This window comes from Microtus oregoni, unplaced genomic scaffold (assembly GCF_018167655.1).
Source record: "Microtus oregoni isolate MIOR12 unplaced genomic scaffold, Mior012 000126F_ref0000101, whole genome shotgun sequence".
NCBI lineage: Eukaryota > Metazoa > Chordata > Mammalia > Rodentia > Cricetidae > Microtus > Microtus oregoni.
Genome location: NW_024544769.1, coordinates 2,053,646 through 2,058,291, shown reverse-complemented (window position 1 = coordinate 2,058,291; position 4,646 = coordinate 2,053,646). Strand labels below are relative to the sequence as shown.

The 4,646-nt window shown below is 38.7% G+C and overlaps 1 pseudogene; it reads left to right on the top strand.

Annotated features, from left to right (window-relative positions):
* The first annotated feature begins 2,732 nt into the window (after positions 1–2,732).
* On the top strand, positions 2,733–3,163 carry LOC121444445 (annotated as a pseudogene).
* The last annotated feature ends 1,483 nt before the right edge of the window (positions 3,164–4,646 follow it).

Sequence of the window (4,646 nt, the reverse complement as noted above, 5' to 3'; positions counted from 1 at the left end):
CTTTTAAGAGGTCCTGCCATAAAACATTTAAATGGTGTTGATTAAAAGCTGACTGCATGATTTTTGGTGGTGGCAGGGACATTGAAATGCCATAGAGTTGTGGCAATAAACATGGTACCTCTGCCATGAGGCTGGAATCTCAGAAAGCCATGGCTTTAATCCGACCCATATTGCTTAGCAAATTAAAGACTCATGTGGTCAGAGAGAGAGAGAGAGAGAGAGAGAGAGAGAGAGAGAGAGAGAGAGAGAGATACAGTAAAGAGAGATTCAAAGACAAAGAAAACCTCTAAATGTTTTACGGTGTGTTAAAAATATATGCAAGTTTGGGAGAGAAAAGAAAAATGTTAAAGTCCTTAAAATAAAATAAAAGAGAGTAGTTGGGTGTGGTGGCACACGCTTTTAATCCCAACACTTGGAAGAGAGAGGCAGGGAGACCTCTGTGATTTGAAGGTGTGGTGGCACCCATCTTTAATCCCAAAACTTGGGAGGCAGAGGCAGGTGGATCTCTGTGAGTTCAAAGACAAAGATACACAGAGAACCTTTCTCAAAAAGCCAAAAATTAAAAGTAAAAATAAAAGAAATATACATGTGTGTTTTTATACCACTCTTGGAAATATACCCAAGAGATGCTCAATCATACTGCAAAAGCATTTTTTTCAACTATGTTAATAGCAGCACTGTTTGTAATACCTAGAACCTGAAAACAACTTAGGTGCCCCTCAATGGAAGAATGGACAAAGAAAGTGTGGCACATATACCCATTAGAACACTACTTGGCAATAAAAAAATTGACATCTTGAATTTTGCATGCAAATGGATGGAAATGGAAAACACTATCCTGAGTGAGATAACCCAGACCCCCAAAGATGAATATAGTATGTACTCACTCATTAGTGGGTTCTAGCCATAAACAAAGAACATTAAGCCTATAGTTTGCAATCCTAGAGAAGCTAAATAATAAGGTGTACCCAAAGAAAAACATACATAAATCCTCCGGGAAATTGGAAGCAGACAAGATTGCCAGGCAGAAGCTGGGTGGGGTGGGGTGGGGGGAAGGGTAGTGGAGGAGAGAGAAGGGTAGGATTATAGAGACCTTGGGAGAGTGGGATGGTTGAGATTGAGGAAGGGCAGATATGGGAGCAGGGGAAAGATATATTAATTAAGGGAGCCATTTTAGAGTTGGCAAGAGACTTGGCTCTAGAGGGGTTCTCAAGTGTCCACAGGATGTCCCCAGCTAGGTCCTTGGGCAGTAGAGGAGAGGGTGCCTGACCTGGCCTTGTTCCATAGCCACACTGATGAATATCTCTAATATCACCATAGAACCTTCATCTGGCGATGGATGGAGATAGAGTCAGAGACCCACATCAGAGCACTGGACTGAGCTCCCAAGGTCCAGTTGAAGAGCAGAAGGAGGGAAAAGATGAACAAGGGAGTCAGGACCGTGAGGGCTTGGGCCACCCACTGAGACAGAGTAACTGGTCTAATGGGAGCTCACCAAAGCCAGCTGGACTGGGACTGAATGAGCATGTGATCAAACTGGACTCTCTGAATGTGGCTGACAATGGGGGCTGACTGAGAAGCCAATGATAATGGCACTGGGATTTGATTCTACTGCATGTACTGGCCTTTTGGGATCCTAGTCTGTTTGAATATACACCTTCCTAGGCCTGGATGGAGGGGGAAGGGCTTTGGACTTCCCACAAGGCAAGGTACCCTGCCCTTTCTTAGGACTGGAGGGGGAGAGGGAAGGGTGAGTAGGGGAGTGGGAGGGAAATGGGAGAAGGGAAGGATGTAGAAATTTTGAATGGTATTATTTATAAAGCAAAAAAAATAAAAAATAAGAAAAAAGAAATAGAGGTTAAAATAAAGCCACATATAGATGAAAAATACACAGAGAGTCTCGATACTGTATATTATGTTCTCTTTGAATTGTTTGAATGCTGAGGAAGGAGCAACAGCTGCTAAAAGATATTTGTTTATAAATGCTGCAAAACTAATCAATGATAGGCATTTTGAAAACACCTTGACTTCAAAATTGAAGCTAAAAGATGTGTTATTTTGGAGAAGAGCTTTTATTTTTGTTTCCACAGAAAATGATAGGCTATGAATTCATTCTAAGTTAAGAAAAATCAGGTTTGTTCAAGGAAGACCATCTGAGAAATCTCCTGTAGGATCACATGGCTCAGATTATCAGAGTTCTACATCCAGAACAGATTCAAGATGCTGCCTGATATGATCAAGCCTCACCTCACAGGATACTCCAGTCAGGACTTGGTCATAATTCTAATTTTTCTTAAGGTCCCCATAATATTATCAGTACCCCCAACCAGCAGGAATTAGACTAGGAAACTACACCCACATTCCCCCCAAAATGGACTATGGATATTTTCCTTTGTTTAAAAACACGAGGGGTAAGTGGTGTGGGACAGTGGTCTGTATTCTGTCAGTTGTATTTTAACTAAATGTTGACTTTCCAGTAGCCAGGCAGGACAACTAGACAGCAAATAGAGGCATGTCAATGAAAATAGGAGAATTCTGGGAAGAGGACACAGTCCTGGCCAAAACACAGGGGAAGGAAGATATGACTGCCTTGCTGAAAAAGGTACCGAGCCATTTGGCTAACATTGATAAGAATAATGATTAGCTCTTCTGTCTGGACGCAGGGCAGCCCTAGGTGGCCCGCCCAGGCCCTGGCTCCCACTTGCCCCGTTGAGCGAGCTAGTGGAGCAAAGATGGTGGGCCGCAACAGTGCCATTGCCACCGGTGTGTGTGGCACCCTCTTCATGGGCTACTGCATCTACTTCGACCGCAAAAGGAGGAGTGACCCCAACTTCAAGAACAGGCTGCGAGAACAAAGAAAGAAACAGAAGCTGGAGAGAGCTGGGCTTTCAAAGTTACCTAACTTAAAGGATGTTGAAGCTGTTCAGAAGTTCTTCCTTGAGGAGATACAGCTTGGTGAAGGCTTATTAGCACACGGTGACTACGAGAACGGTGTAGACCACATGACAAATGCGATTGCTGTGTGTGGGCAGCCTCAGCAGCTGCTACAAGTGTTACAGCAGATTCTCCCACCACCAGTGTTCCAGATGCTTCTGACCAAGCTTCCAACCGTTAGTCAGAGAATTGCAGTGCTCAGAGCATGGCTGAAGATGATGTGGAATGAGCCAGACAAGAGACTTGACTCTAGAGGTGTACCCAGATGTCCATGGAGATGTTCCCAAATGTTTCCCACATTAACATAAGGGTTCAGCATGCTTTGAGGTATAATTATAGTCTCATTAACCATCAATAACCACTTTCTGTGTAGTATGATCTCACAAAGATGACTGAATGACTATCATGATAGAAATAATTTTTGAATGAATATTTGTTTTACAATTTAAATTGGTCTTTGTTTAGGTTGATTCAATTCAAGAGAACAAAAATAATTTACTAACTTAGGTTTAATAGTACATAAGAAATTGTTCATTATCTATGAGTTAAATAGATTTTTAACTTATGTAGAACATCAGAGTCATGCTATCTCTTATACACTGGGGTACATATAGACCATCCTTATTCAATTTACTTCTTGATCTATAGATTGAATGCCAGCAATTGTATTAAACTCAAAATATCATCAAACCAGAATCATTGATAGCACACTTCAGTCGGATTCTTATGATGAAGGCTGGTATATGACCCTATTATAATTGAGTTAGATTCTTTCTTTAATCCTTGAAGTATTAGAGAAATAGATTAAGATAAATCATATTTGCACAGAATAAAACTCTTACAAGAAGACACAGCCATATTAGTCACATAAATTTGCAGAAAGTCAGTGGATAAATTTGTAGAAATTCAGTGCATCTAAATAACTCTACCATTATTTGCAACTGTATTGGGTAATTTAATTCCACAAGTTATAGTGTTTGATATCACTGTCATTTTAAATTCATATGTGAAAATCACTCACTGCTAATACTGTCTTTGCTGTCATGCAAAAATCTATTGTGACCTAAGTATAAATTTACAAATTTTAAAATTAAAATGTATTATCAAGAAGAATGTGAATGTGGTAACATAAGTTTAAGGAGTCTCATGAGAATTGTGCCAAAACCTGTTTTAGAAAATTGCCCTTTATTGTAATTGTTGGTTTATTCTATACAGTCTAACATATGTCTCTGAGATGTTATCTCCCTAGGTAACTCTAGTAAAATATGTCATGATTTATGAGAATATACTTCAAAGTTAATTTTAACCTCAAACTGTGATGTCAGGATAATTTATATACTTGTATATAATTGCAAATATTTTATATAATGTATTTATATACAGTATATATTATGTAATTTTATATAAAATAATTTGGACACAAAAACAGAGAGTTCCAAATCTTGCACAAATTATATAACCATGATTTTTCTTTTGTAATTTTTCCTTGTCATTCTGTTCCATCATTATTGTCAAATTTTTCTGCTCATAGTTTTATACTAATAACTTGTTTATTCATTTATTTTTGTCATTTGCTTATAAACAACTGGAAACAACTCTTAAGAATGTGGACTGCAATTTTTGGCCTAATGATTTAAGGACTAGACATGAAATTGAAGAAAATCTAAAATGGATTTCTTTATTACCAAATTGTTTAAATTTACTTCACTTTT